The sequence below is a fragment of the Rhopalosiphum padi genome, unplaced genomic scaffold (assembly GCF_020882245.1).
Source record: "Rhopalosiphum padi isolate XX-2018 unplaced genomic scaffold, ASM2088224v1 scaffold8, whole genome shotgun sequence".
NCBI classification, from domain to species: domain Eukaryota; kingdom Metazoa; phylum Arthropoda; class Insecta; order Hemiptera; family Aphididae; genus Rhopalosiphum; species Rhopalosiphum padi.
Genome location: NW_026870025.1, coordinates 1 through 16,532, shown reverse-complemented (window position 1 = coordinate 16,532; position 16,532 = coordinate 1). Strand labels below are relative to the sequence as shown.

Below are 16,532 nucleotides of genomic sequence, written 5' to 3'. Positions count from 1 at the left end.
ATAAATTAGAATCATTTTCTTAATATAGTGGTCCAGGTTTCAAGAGATTAACTTGAGAATTGTGTGTTTTATAAGCAGTTCAAAAAATAAATATATATTATTCGTCAAAATTATCATATAAAATCATGTTTTATAGTGTTTATGAAAAATCTGCTTAAATCAAATGTATGCAAGTTAATAATAATAAATTAGAATCATTTTATTAATATAGTGGTCCAGGTTTCAAGAGATTAACTTGAGAATTGTGTGTTTTATAAGCAGTTCAAAAAATAAATATATATTATTCGTCAAAATTATCATATAAAATCATGTTTTATAGTGTTTATGAAAAATCTGCTTAAATCAAATGTATGCAAGTTAATAATAATAAATTATAATCATTTTATTAATATAGTGGTCCAGGTTTCAAGAGATTAACTTGAGAATTGAGTGTTTTATAAACTGTTAAAAAAATGAATTTTTAATATTCGTCAAAATTATCATATAAAATCATGTTTTATAGTGTTTATGAAAAATCTGCTTAAATCAAATGTATGCAAGTTAATAATAATAAATTAGAATCATTTTCTTAATATAATGGTCCAGGTTTCAAGAGATTAACTTGAGAATTGTGTGTTTTATAAGCAGTTCAAAAAATAAATATATATTATTCGTCAAAATTATCATATAAAATCATGTTTTATAGTGTTTATGAAAAATCTGCTTAAATCAAATGTATGCAAGTTAATAATAAAAAATTATAATCATTTTATTAATATAGTAGTCCAGGTTTCAAGAGATTAACTTGAGAATTGAGTGTTTTATAAACAGTTAAAAAAATGAATTTTTAATATTCGTCAAAATTATCATATAAAATCATGTTTTATAGCGTTATTGAAGTATCAGCTTAAATGAAATGTATGCTAGTTAATAATGGTAAATTAGAATAATTTTCTTAATCTAATGGTCTGACTTTCATGACACTAACTTGAGAATTCACTGTTTTATAAGCAGTTAAAAATATGAATTTTAAATACGAGTCAAAATAATCATATAAAAACATGTTTTATAGTGTTTATGAAGAATCAGCTTACATAATATCTATAGAAGTTAATAATAATAAATTATAATCATTTTATTAATATAGTGGTCCAGGTTTCAAGAGATTAACTTGAGAATTGTGTGTTTTATAAGCAGTTCAAAAAATAAATATATATTATTCGTCAAAATTATCATATAAAATCATGTTTTATAGCGTTATTGAAGTATCAGGTTAAATGAAATGTATGCTAGTTAATAATGGTAAATTAGAATAATTTTCTTAATCTAATGGTCTGACTTTCATGACACTAACTTGAGAATTCACTGTTTTATAAGCAGTTAAAAATATGAATTTAAAATACGAGTCAAAATAATCATATAAAAACATGTTTTATAGTGTTTATGAAGTATCAGCTTATATGATATATATGGAAGTTGGTAATGGTAAATAAGAATCATATACTTAATCTAATGGTCTGGATTTCATGACACTAACTTTTTGTTACACTAATATTAATTGACTATCAATTATATTCAATGTCCATTACTCGTACTATGCATAAAACTATTATTATTATCAGGATCGTCCAGTCCATTTTCAACGTAGGATGTTGAAACTTTCCCATGTGGTAGAAATGGTAATTCATGTTTCAATATGTCCTGAGTATATCTGGTGTACAGCCATCTAAAAAAAAATAGTAAGTTAAATATGTATAATGGTTGGAGGACAAAATGTCACTACTAGATACCATAAGGAGAACGACAATTTTTATATAACAACTAGTACGTGGACAACACTGATTAATTCAGAAAAGGAAACTATCAAAACATAAACTAACAGACAAACTTCATTTTTATACAAAATACATGAAAGGAATTTACAATTGAAACTTAAATACAAAAACGAATGTAGAACTGCAAAACATAGATAACAGATGATAATAAATAATAATTATGATAAGCCATAAAAGATAGTACAAATGTACCAGAATGGTTTGTAGAAGGAATTCAAATGTATTATGAGTGTAACTAAAGAATACATTTGTACAACTGAAAATCGCTCCTTTTCAATACGAAAAAATGTTAAGTTGTATTATTCGTCAAAATTAACTTATAAAATCATATTTTATAGTTTTTATGAAGTAAAAATATCAGGTAAAATGAAAAAAATGAAAGTTAAAAATTATAAATTAGAATCATTTTCTTGATCTAGTAGTCAAGGATCAAGACAGTTACTTGTGTTAACTTCGGGCATAAAATATGAACAATTCGTTTATAATATCAAAAATCTTAATTAATAAATAACGAGTAGACTCAAAATCTAAGTAAATACAACGACCCGTTACGATACACAGCAGTACGGTGAACGCCACACAACTATCTAGTTTCTTTCTGAGGCGATTCGGCCGACGGATGTCGTCCCTACTACGGCGACGCTCACGCCCTCTGTTGGTGTATACATTTAATTTTTGACTGTTTTATAAGCAGATTAAAATAGGTATTCATTATATTTCTAAAACTTATCATATAAACTCATGTCTTATAGTGTTTATGAAGCATCAGCTTACATGATATCTATAGAAGTTAATAATAATAAATTATAATCATTTTATTAATATAGTGGTCCAGGTTTCAAGAGATTAACTTGAGAATTGTGTGTTTTATAAGCAGTTAAAAACATAAATATTTAATATTCATCAAAATTATCATATAAAATCATGTTTTATAGTGTTTATGAATTATCTGTTTAAATAAAATGTATGCAAGTTAATTATGGTAAATTAGAATCATTTTCTTAATCTAATGGTCTGGGTTTCATTAAACTACCTTAAGAATTCAGTGTTTATAAGCAGTTAAAAACATAAATATTTAATATTTGTCAAATTTATCATATAAAATCATGTTTTATAGAGTATATGAAGTATCTGGTGAAATGACATGTATGCAATGTAATAATGGTAAATTAGAATCGTTTTCCTAATATAGTGGTCCATATTTCAAGAGATTAACTTGAGAATTGTGGGTTTTATAAGCAGTTAAAAACATAAATATTTAATATTTGTCAAAATTATCATAAAATATCATGTTTTATAGTGTTTATGAAGTATCTGTTTAAATCAAATGTATGCTAGTTAATAATTGTAAATTTAAATAATTTACCTAATTTTATGGTCAAGGATTCATTTGAATAACTTTTAGATAGAATGCTATTAATTTTTTATCAATTACAGCCAATAACAACACCACGTACATTGCATAAAATCTTTATAATCAGTATCTTTTAGTTCTTTTCAACATTGGATGTTCATACTTTCCCAAAGTTTTATGAATATGAATAAATCTCTCAGCATTCTTTGCTCATCTGCTGTATTGCCATCTAAAAAAATTTAATAAGTTAATATATATAATAATTGGAAAATTTGTCGATAACTCAGTGCTTTTTAAGCAGCTAAAAACTTGAAAATTTAATATTTGTCAAAATTATCATATAAAATCATGTTTTATAGTGTTTATGAATTATCTGTTTAAATGAAATGTATGCAAGTTAATTATAGTAAATTAGAATCATTTTCTTAATCTAATAGTCTGGGTTTCATTAAACTACCTTAAGAATTCAGTGTTTATAAGCAGTTAAAAACATAAATATTTAATATTTGTCAAATTTATCATATAAAATCATGTTTTATAGAGTCTATGAAGTATCTGGTGAAATGACATGTATGCAATGTAATAATGGTAATTTAGAATCGTTTTCCTAATATAGTGGTCCATATTTCAAGAGATTAACTTGAGAATTGTGGGTTTTATAAGCAGTTAAAAACATAAATATTTAATATTTGTCAAAATTTTTATAAAATATCATAAAATATCATGTTTTATAGTGTTTATGAAGTATCTGTTTAAATGAAATGTATGCTAGTTAATAATTGTAAATTTAAATAATTTACCTAATTTTATGGTCAAGGATTCATTTGAATAACTTTTAGATAGAATGCTATTAATTTTTTATCAATTACAGCCAATAACAACACCACGTACATCGCATAAAATCTTTATAATCAGTATCTTTTAGTTCATTTTCAACATTCGATGTTCATACTTTCCCAAAGTTCTATGAATATGAATAAATCTCTCAGCATTCTTTGCTCATCTGCTGTATTGCCATCTAAAAAAATTTAATAAGTTAATATATATAATAATTGGAAAATTTGTCGATAACTCAGTGCTTTTTAAGCAGCTAAAAACTTGAAAATTTAATATTTGTCAAAATTATCATATAAAATCATGTTTTATAGAGTATATGAAGTATCTGCTTAAATGAAATGTATGCAAGTTAATAATGGTAAATTAAAATCATTTTCCTAATATAGTGGTACAGGTTTCAAGAGATGAACTTGAGAATTGTGTGTTTTATAAGCAGTTAAAAACATAAATATTTAATATTCGTCAAAATTATCATATAAAATCATGTTTTATAGAGTATATGAAGTACCTGGTGAAATGACATGTATGCAATGTAATAATGGTAAATTAGAATCGTTTTCCTAATATAGTGGTCCATATTTCAAGAGATTAACTTGAGAATTGTGGGTTTTATAAGCAGTTAAAAACATAAATATTTAATATTTGTCAAAATTATCATATAAAATCATGTTTTATAGTGTTTATGAATTATCTGTTTAAATGAAATGTATGCAAGTTAATTATAGTAAATTAGAATCATTTTCTTAATCTAATAGTCTGGGTTTCATTAAACTACCTTAAGAATTCAGTGTTTATAAGCAGTTAAAAACATAAATATTTAATATTTGTCAAATTTATCATATAAAATCATGTTTTATAGTTTTTATGAAGTACCTGCTTAAATTAAATGTATGCAAGTTAATAATAATAAATTAGATTCATTTTCTTAATATAGAGGTCCAGGTTTCAAGAGATTAACTTGAGAATTGTGTGTTTTATAAACAGTTAAAAAAATGATTTTTTAATATTCGTCAAAATTATCATACAAAATCATGTTTTATAGTGTTTATGAAGAATCAGCTTACATAATATCTATAGAAGTTAATAATAATAAATTATAATCATTTTATTAATATAGTGGTCCAGGTTTCAAGAGATTAACTTGAGAATTGAGTGTTTTATAAACAGTTAAAAAAATGAATTTTTAATATTCGTCAAAATTATCATATAAAATCATGTTTTATAGTGTTTATGAAAAATCTGCTTAAATCAAATGTATGCAAGTTAATAATAATAAATTAGAATCATTTTCTTAATATAATGGTCCAGGTTTCAAGAGATTAACTTGAGAATTGTGTGTTTTATAAGCAGTTCAAAAAATAAATATATATTATTCGTCAAAATTATCATATAAAATCATGTTTTATAGTGTTTATGAAAAATCTGCTTAAATCAGATGTATGCAAGTTAATAATAAAAAATTATAATCATTTTATTAATATAGTAGTTCAGGTTTCAAGAGATTAACTTGAGAATTGAGTGTTTTATAAACAGTTAAAAAAATGAATTTTTAATATTCGTCAAAATTATCATATAAAATCATGTTTTATAGCGTTATTGAAGTATCAGCTTAAATGAAATGTATGCTAGTTAATAATGGTAAATTAGAATAATTTTCTTAATCTAATGGTCTGACTTTCATGACACTAACTTGAGAATTCACTGTTTTATAAGCAGTTAAAAATATGAATTTTAAATACGAGTCAAAATAATCATATAAAAACATGTTTTATAGTGTTTATGAAGAATCAGCTTACATAATATCTATAGAAGTTAATAATAATAAATTATAATCATTTTATTAATATAGTGGTCCAGGTTTCAAGAGATTAACTTGAGAATTGTGTGTTTTATAAGCAGTTCAAAAAATAAATATATATTATTCGTCAAAATTATCATATAAAATCATGTTTTATAGCGTTATTGAAGTATCAGGTTAAATGAAATGTATGCTAGTTAATAATGGTAAATTAGAATAATTTTCTTAATCTAATGGTCTGACTTTCATGACACTAACTTGAGAATTCACTGTTTTATAAGCAGTTAAAAATATGAATTTAAAATACGAGTCAAAATAATCATATAAAAACATGTTTTATAGTGTTTATGAAGTATCAGCTTATATGATATATATGGAAGTTGGTAATGGTAAATAAGAATCATATACTTAATCTAATGGTCTGGATTTCATGACACTGACTTTTTGTTACACTAATATTAATTGACTATCAATTATATTCAATATCCATTACTCGTACTATGCATAAAACTATTATTATTATCAGGATCGTCCAGTCCATTTTCAACGTAGGATGTTGAAACTTTCCCATGTGGTAGAAATGGTAATTCATGTTTCAATATGTCCTGAGTATATCTGGTGTACAGCCATCTAAAAAAAAATAGTAAGTTAAATATGTATAATGGTTGGAGGACAAAATGTCACTACTAGATACCATAAGGAGAACGACAATTTTTATATAACAACTAGTACGTGGACAACACTGATTAATTCAGAAAAGGAAACTATCAAAACATAAACTAACAGACAAACTTCATTTTTATACAAAATACATGAAAGGAATTTACAATTGAAACTTAAATACAAAAACGAATGTAGAACTGCAAAACATAGATAACAGATGATAATAAATAATAATTATGATAAGCCATAAAAGATAGTACAAATGTACCAGAATGGTTTGTAGAAGGAATTCAAATGTATTATGAGTGTAACTAAAGAATTCATTTGTACAACTGAAAATCGCTCCTTTTCAATACGAAAAAATGTTAAGTTGTATTATTCGTCAAAATTAACTTATAAAATCATATTTTATAGTTTTTATGAAGTAAAAATATCAGGTAAAATGAAAAAAATGAAAGTTAAAAATTATAAATTAGAATCATTTTCTTGATCTAGTAGTCAAGGATCAAGACAGTTACTTGTGTTAACTTCGGGCATAAAATATGAACAATTCGTTTATAATATCAAAAATCTTAATTAATAAATAACGAGTAGACTCAAAATCTAAGTAAATACAACGACCCGTTACGATACACAGCAGTACGGTGAACGCCACACAACTATCTAGTTTCTTTCTGAGGCGATTCGGCCGACGGATGTCGTCCCTACTACGGCGACGCTCACGCCCTCTGTTGGTGTATACATTTAATTTTTGACTGTTTTATAAGCAGATTAAAATAGGTATTCATAATATTTCTAAAACTTATCATATAAACTCATGTCTTATAGAGTATATGAAGTATCTGTTTAAATGAAATGTATGCTAGTTAATAATTGTAAATTTAAATAATTTACCTAATTTTATGGTCAAGGATTCATTTGAATAACTTTTAGATAGAATGCTATTAATTTTTTATCAATTACAGCCAATAACAACACCACGTACATCGCATAAAATCTTTATAATCAGTATCTTTTAGTTCATTTTCAACATTCGATGTTCATACTTTCCCAAAGTTCTATGAATATGAATAAATCTCTCAGCATTCTTTGCTCATCTGCTGTATTGCCATCTAAAAAAATTTAATAAGTTAATATATATAATAATTGGAAAATTTGTCGATAACTCAGTGCTTTTTAAGCAGCTAAAAACTTGAAAATTTAATATTTGTCAAAATTATCATATAAAATCATGTTTTATAGAGTATATGAAGTATCTGCTTTAATGAAATGTATGCAAGTTAATAATGGTAAATTAGAATCATTTTCCTAATATAGTGGTACAGGTTTCAAGAGATGAACTTGAGAATTGTGTGTTTTATAAGCAGTTAAAAACATAAATATTTAATATTCGTCAAAATTATCATATAAAATCATGTTTTATAGAGTATATGAAGTACCTGGTGAAATGACATGTATGCAATGTAATAATGGTAAATTAGAATCGTTTTCCTAATATAGTGGTCCATATTTCAAGAGATTAACTTGAGAATTGTGGGTTTTATAAGCAGTTAAAAACATAAATATTTAATATTTGTCAAAATTATCATATAAAATCATGTTTTATAGTGTTTATGAATTATCTGTTTAAATGAAATGTATGCAAGTTAATTATAGTAAATTAGAATCATTTTCTTAATCTAATAGTCTGGGTTTCATTAAACTACCTTAAGAATTCAGTGTTTATAAGCAGTTAAAAACATAAATATTTAATATTTGTCAAATTTATCATATATAATCATGTTTTATAGAGTCTATAAAGTATCTGGTGAAATGACATGTATGCAATGTAATAATGGTAATTTAGAATCGTTTTCCTAATATAGTGGTCCATATTTCAAGAGATTAACTTGAGAATTGTGTGTTTTATAAGCAGTTAAAAACATAAATATTTAATATTTGTCAAAATTTTTATAAAATATCATAAAATATCATGTTTTATAGTGTTTATGAAGTATCTGTTTAAATGAAATGTATGCTAGTTAATAATTGTAAATTTAAATAATTTACCTAATTTTATGGTCAATGATTCATTTGAATAACTTTTAGATAGAATGCTATTAATTTTTTATCAATTACAGCCAATAACAACACCACGTACATTGCATAAAATCTTTATAATCAGTATCTTTTAGTTCATTTTCAACATTCGATGTTCATACTTTCCCAAAGTTCTATGAATATGAATAAATCTCTCAGCACTCTTTGCTCATCTGCTGTATTGCCATCTAAAAAAATTTAATAAGTTAATATATATAATAATTGGAAAATTTGTCGATAACTCAGTGCTTTTTAAGCAGCTAAAAACTTGAAAATTTAATATTTGTCAAAATTATCATATAAAATCATGATTTATAGAGTATATGAAGTATCTGCTTAAATGAAATGTATGCAAGTTAATAATGGTAAATTAGAATCATTTTCCTAATATAGTGGTACAGGTTTCAAGAGATGAACTTGAGAATTGTGTGTTTTATAAGCAGTTAAAAACATAAATATTTAATATTCATCAAAATTATCATATAAAATCATGTTTTATAGAGTATATGAAGTACCTGGTGAAATGACATGTATGCAATGTAATAATGGTAAATTAGAATCGTTTTCCTAATATAGTGGTCCATATTTCAAGAGATTAACTTGAGAATTGTGGGTTTTATAAGCAGTTAAAAACATAAATATTTAATATTTGTCAAAATTATCATATAAAATCATGTTTTATAGTGTTTATGAATTATCTGTTTAAATGAAATGTATGCAAGTTAATTATAGTAAATTAGAATCATTTTCTTAATCTAATAGTCTGGGTTTCATTAAACTACCTTAAGAATTCAGTGTTTATAAGCAGTTAAAAACATAAATATTTAATATTTGTCAAATTTATCATATAAAATCATGTTTTATAGAGTCTATGAAGTATCTGGTGAAATGACATGTATGCAATGTAATAATGGTAATTTAGAATCGTTTTCCTAATATAGTGGTCCATATTTCAAGAGATTAACTTGAGAATTGTGGGTTTTATAAGCAGTTAAAAACATAAATATTTAATATTTGTCAAAATTTTTATAAAATATCATAAAATATCATGTTTTATAGTGTTTATGAAGTATCTGTTTAAATGAAATGTATGCTAGTTAATAATTGTAAATTTAAATAATTTACCTAATTTTATGGTCAAGGATTCATTTGAATAACGTTTAGATAGAATGCTATTAATTTTTTATCAATTACAGCCAATAACAACACCACGTACATTGCATAAAATCTTTATAATCAGTATCTTTTAGTTCTTTTCAACATTGGATGTTCATACTTTCCCAAAGTTTTATGAATATGAATAAATCTCTCAGCATTCTTTGCTCATCTGCTGTATTGCCATCTAAAAAAATTTAATAAGTTAATATATATAATAATTGGAAAATTTGTCGATAACTCAGTGCTTTTTAAGCAGCTAAAAACTTGAAAATTTAATATTTGTCAAAATTATCATATAAAATCATGTTTTATAGAGTATATGAAGTATCTGCTTTAATGAAATGTATGCAAGTTAATAATGGTAAATTAGAATCATTTTCCTAATATAGTGGTACAGGTTTCAAGAGATGAACTTGAGAATTGTGTGTTTTATAAGCAGTTAAAAACATAAATATTTAATATTCGTCAAAATTATCATATAAAATCATGTTTTATAGAGTATATGAAGTACCTGGTGAAATGACATGTATGCAATGTAATAATGGTAAATTAGAATCGTTTTCCTAATATAGTGGTCCATATTTCAAGAGATTAACTTGAGAATTGTGGGTTTTATAAGCAGTTAAAAACATAAATATTTAATATTTGTCAAAATTATCATATAAAATCATGTTTTATAGTGTTTATGAATTATCTGTTTAAATGAAATGTATGCAAGTTAATTATAGTAAATTAGAATCATTTTCTTAATCTAATAGTCTGGGTTTCATTAAACTACCTTAAGAATTCAGTGTTTATAAGCAGTTAAAAACATAAATATTTAATATTTGTCAAATTTATCATATATAATCATGTTTTATAGAGTCTATAAAGTATCTGGTGAAATGACATGTATGCAATGTAATAATGGTAATTTAGAATCGTTTTCCTAATATAGTGGTCCATATTTCAAGAGATTAACTTGAGAATTGTGTGTTTTATAAGCAGTTAAAAACATAAATATTTAATATTTGTCAAAATTTTTATAAAATATCATAAAATATCATGTTTTATAGTGTTTATGAAGTATCTGTTTAAATGAAATGTATGCTAGTTAATAATTGTAAATTTAAATAATTTACCTAATTTTATGGTCAATGATTCATTTGAATAACTTTTAGATAGAATGCTATTAATTTTTTATCAATTACAGCCAATAACAACACCACGTACATTGCATAAAATCTTTATAATCAGTATCTTTTAGTTCATTTTCAACATTCGATGTTCATACTTTCCCAAAGTTCTATGAATATGAATAAATCTCTCAGCACTCTTTGCTCATCTGCTGTATTGCCATCTAAAAAAATTTAATAAGTTAATATATATAATAATTGGAAAATTTGTCGATAACTCAGTGCTTTTTAAGCAGCTAAAAACTTGAAAATTTAATATTTGTCAAAATTATCATATAAAATCATGATTTATAGAGTATATGAAGTATCTGCTTAAATGAAATGTATGCAAGTTAATAATGGTAAATTAGAATCATTTTCCTAATATAGTGGTACAGGTTTCAAGAGATGAACTTGAGAATTGTGTGTTTTATAAGCAGTTAAAAACATAAATATTTAATATTCATCAAAATTATCATATAAAATCATGTTTTATAGAGTATATGAAGTACCTGGTGAAATGACATGTATGCAATGTAATAATGGTAAATTAGAATCGTTTTCCTAATATAGTGGTCCATATTTCAAGAGATTAACTTGAGAATTGTGGGTTTTATAAGCAGTTAAAAACATAAATATTTAATATTTGTCAAAATTATCATATAAAATCATGTTTTATAGTGTTTATGAATTATCTGTTTAAATGAAATGTATGCAAGTTAATTATAGTAAATTAGAATCATTTTCTTAATCTAATAGTCTGGGTTTCATTAAACTACCTTAAGAATTCAGTGTTTATAAGCAGTTAAAAACATAAATATTTAATATTTGTCAAATTTATCATATAAAATCATGTTTTATAGAGGTCTATGAAGTATCTGGTGAAATGACATGTATGCAATGTAATAATGGTAATTTAGAATCGTTTTCCTAATATAGTGGTCCATATTTCAAGAGATTAACTTGAGAATTGTGGGTTTTATAAGCAGTTAAAAACATAAATATTTAATATTTGTCAAAATTTTTATAAAATATCATAAAATATCATGTTTTATAGTGTTTATGAAGTATCTGTTTAAATGAAATGTATGCTAGTTAATAATTGTAAATTTAAATAATTTACCTAATTTTATGGTCAAGGATTCAATTTGAATAACGTTTAGATAGAATGCTATTAATTTTTTATCAATTACAGCCAATAACAACACCACGTACATTGCATAAAATCTTTATAATCAGTATCTTTTAGTTCTTTTCAACATTGGATGTTCATACTTTCCCAAAGTTTTATGAATATGAATAAATCTCTCAGCATTCTTTGCTCATCTGCTGTATTGCCATCTAAAAAAATTTAATAAGTTAATATATATAATAATTGGAAAATTTGTCGATAACTCAGTGCTTTTTAAGCAGCTAAAAACTTGAAAATTTAATATTTGTCAAAATTATCATATAAAATCATGTTTTTATAGAGTATATGAAGTATCTGCTTTAATGAAATGTATGCAAGTTAATAATGGTAAATTAGAATCATTTTCCTAATATAGTGGTACAGGTTTCAAGAGATGAACTTGAGAATTGTGTGTTTTATAAGCAGTTAAAAACATAAATATTTAATATTCGTCAAAATTATCATATAAAATCATGTTTTATAGAGTATATGAAGTACCTGGTGAAATGACATGTATGCAATGTAATAATGGTAAATTTAGAATCGTTTTCCTAATATAGTGGTCCATATTTCAAGAGATTAACTTGAGAATTGTGGGTTTTATAAGCAGTTAAAAACATAAATATTTAATATTTGTCAAAATTATCATATAAAATCATGTTTTATAGTGTTTATGAATTATCTGTTTAAATGAAATGTATGCAAGTTAAATTATAGTAAATTAGAATCACTTTTCTTAATCTAATAGTCTGGGTTTCATTAAACTACCTTAAGAATTCAGTGTTTATAAGCAGTTAAAAACATAAATATTTAATATTTGTCAAATTTTATCATATATAATCATGTTTTATAGAGTCTATAAAGTATCTGGTGAAATGACATGTATGCAATGTAATAATGGTAATTTTAGAATCGTTTTCCTAATATAGTGGTCCATATTTCAAGAGATTAACTTGAGAATTGTGGGTTTTATAAGCAGTTAAAAACATAAATATTTAATATTTGTCAAAATTTTTATAAAATATCATAAAATATCATGTTTTATAGTGTTTATGAAGTATCTGTTTAAATGATATGTATGCTAGTTAATAATTGTAAATTTAAATAATTTACCTAATTTTAATGTCAATGATTCATTTGAATAACTTTTAGATAGAATGCTATTAATTTTTTATCAATTACAGCCAATAACAACATCACGTACATTGCATAAAATCTTTATAATCAGTATCTTTTAGTTCATTTTCAACATTCGATGTTCATACTTTCCCAAAGTTCTATGAATATGAATAAATCTCTCAGCACTCTTTGCTCATCTGCTGTATTGCCATCTAAAAAAATTTAATAAGTTAATATATATAATAATTGGAAAATTTGTCGATAACTCAGTGCTTTTTAAGCAGCTAAAAACTTGAAAATTTAATATTTGTCAAAATTATCATATAAAATCATGATTTACTAGAGTATATGAAGTATCTGCTTAAATGAAATGTATGCAAGTTAATAATGGTAAATTAGAATCATTTTCCTAATATAGTGGTACAGGTTTCAAGAGATGAACTTGAGAATTGTGTGTTTTATAAGCAGTTAAAAACATAAATATTTAATATTCATCAAAATTATCATATAAAATCATGTTTTATAGAGTATATGAAGTACCTGGTGAAATGACATGTATGCAATGTAATAATGGTAAATTAGAATCGTTTTCCTAATATAGTGGTCCATATTTCAAGAGATTAACTTGAGAATTGTGGGTTTTATAAGCAGTTAAAAACATAAATATTTAATATTTGTCAAAATTATCATATAAAATCATGTTTTATAGTGTTTATGAATTATCTGTTTAAATGAAAATGTATGCAAGTTAATTATAGTAATTAGAATCATTTTCTTAATCTAATAGTCTGGGTTTCATTAAACTACCTTAAGAATTCAGTGTTTATAAGCAGTTAAAAACATAAATATTTAATATTTGTCAAATTTATCATATAAAATCATGTTTTATAGAGTCTATGAAGTATCTGGTGAAATGACATGTATGCAAATGTAATAATGGTAATTTAGAATCGTTTTCCTAATATAGTGGTCCATATTTCAAGAGATTAACTTGAGAATTGTGGGTTTTTATAAGCAGTTAAAAACATAAATATTTAATATTTGTCAAAATTTTTATAAATATCATAAAATATCATGTTTTATAGTGTTTATGAAGTATCTGTTTAAATGAAATGTATGCTAGTTAATAATTGTAAATTTAAATAATTTACCTAATTTTATGGTCAAGGATTCATTTGAATAACGTTTAGATAGAATGCTATTAATTTTTTATCAATTACAGCCAATAACAACACCACGTACATTGCATAAAATCTTTATAATCAGTATCTTTTAGTTCTTTTCAACATTGGATGTTCATACTTTCCCAAAGTTTTATGAATATGAATAAATCTCTCAGCATTCTTTGCTCATCTGCTGTATTGCCATCTAAAAAAATTTAATAAGTTAATATATATAATAATTGGAAAATTTGTCGATAACTCAGTGCTTTTTAAGCAGCTAAAAACTTGAAAATTTAATATTTGTCAAAATTATCATATAAAATCATGTTTTATAGAGTATATGAAGTATCTGCTTTAATGAAATGTATGCAAGTTAATAATGGTAAATTAGAATCATTTTCCTAATATAGTGGTACAGGTTTCAAGAGATGAACTTGAGAATTGTGTGTTTTATAAGCAGATAAAACATAAATATTTAATAATCGTCAAAATTATCATATAAAATCATGTTTTATAGAGTATATGAAGTACCTGGTGAAATGACATGTATGCAATGTAATAATGGTAAATTAGAATCGTTTTCCTAATATAGTGGTCCATATTTCAAGAGATTAACTTGAGAATTGTGGGTTTTATAAGCAGTTAAAAACATAAATATTTAATAATTGTCAAAATTATCATATAAAATCATGTTTTATAGTGTTTATGAATTATCTGTTTAAATGAAATGTATGCAAGTTAATTATAGTAAATTAGAATCATTTTCTTAATCTAATAGTCTGGGTTTCATTAAACTACCTTAAGAATTCAGTGTTTATAAGCAGTTAAAAACATAAATATTTAATATTTGTCACAATTTATCATATAAAATCGAGTTTTATAGTTTTTATGAAGTACCTGCTTAAATCAAATGTATGCAATGTAATAATGGTAAATTAGAATCGTTTTCCTAATATAGTGGTCCATATTTCAAGAGATTAACTTGAGAATTGTGGGTTTTATAAGCAGTTTAAAAACATAATATTTAATAATTGTCAAAATTATCATATAAAAATCATGTTTTATAGTGTTTATGAATTATCTGTTTAAATGAAAATGTATGCAAGTTAATTATAGTAAATTAGAATCATTTTCTTAATCTAATAGTCTGGGTTTCATTAAACTACCTTAAGAATTCAGTGTTTATAAGCAGTTAAAAACATAAATATTTAATATTTGTCAAATTTTATCATATAAAATCATGTTTTATAGTTTTTTATGAAGTACCTGCTTAAATCAAATGTATGCAAGTTAATAATAATAAATTAGATTCATTTTCTTAATATAGAGGTCCAGGTTTTCAAGAGATTAACTTGAGAATTGAGTGTTTTATAAACAGTTAAAAAAATGAATTTTTAATATTCGTCAAAAGTATCATATAAAATCATGTTTTATAGTGTTTATGAAAAATCTGCTTAAATCAAATGTATGCAAGTTAATAATAATAAATTAGAATCATTTTCTTAATATAATGGTCCAGGTTTCAAGAGATTAACTTGAGAATTGTGTGTTTTATAAGCAGTTCAAAAATAATATATATTATTCGTCAAAATTATCATATAAAATCATGTTTTTATAGTGTTTATGAAAAATCTGCTTAAATCAGATGTATGCAAGTTAATAATAAAAAAATTATAATCATTTTATTAATATAGTAGTTCAGGTTTCAAGAGATTAACTTGAGAATTGAGTGTTTTATAAACCAGTTAAAAAAAATGAATTTTTAATATTCGTCAAAATTATCATATAAAATCATGTTTTATAGCGTTATTGAAGTATCAGCTTAAATGAAATGTATGCTAGTTAATAATGGTAAATTAGAATAATTTTCTTAATCTAATGGTCTGACTTTCATGACACTAACTTGAGAATTCACTGTTTTATAAGCAGTTAAAAATATGAATTTTAAATACGAGTCAAAATAATCATATAAAAACATGTTTTATAGTGTTTATGAAGAATCAGCTTTACATAATATCTATAGAAGTTAATAATAATAAATTATAATCATTTTATTAATATAGTGGTCCAGGTTTTCAAGAGATTAACTTGAGAATTGTGTGTTTTATAAGCAGTTCAAAAAATAAATATATATTATTCGTCAAAATTATCATATAAAATCATGTTTTTATAGCGTTATTGAAGTATCAGGTTAAATGAAATGTATGCTAGTTAATAATGGA

The 16,532-nt window shown here is 23.8% G+C and overlaps 1 long non-coding RNA gene across 5 annotated transcripts in view; it reads right to left on the bottom strand.

Moving 5' to 3' along the window:
• LOC132931576 (uncharacterized) overlaps window positions 1-11,019 on the bottom strand; it is a 29,757-nt gene extending 18,738 nt beyond the window's left edge. For 2 of the 5 annotated variants that reach the window (XR_009662752.1, XR_009662751.1), the window contains exons 1-3: window positions 7,361-7,533; window positions 6,212-6,433; window positions 4,106-4,186 (exon numbers count right to left, since the gene is read on the bottom strand). This is a non-coding gene — a long non-coding RNA (uncharacterized LOC132931576). Of the gene's footprint in view, window positions 1-1,516; window positions 1,706-4,105; window positions 4,187-6,211; window positions 6,434-7,360; window positions 7,535-8,515; window positions 8,734-10,824 lie in introns of those variants that run through there. The other 3 variants (XR_009662750.1, XR_009662749.1, XR_009662753.1) reach the window with 3 other exon arrangements.
• Between the last annotated feature and the right edge of the window lie 5,513 nt (window positions 11,020-16,532).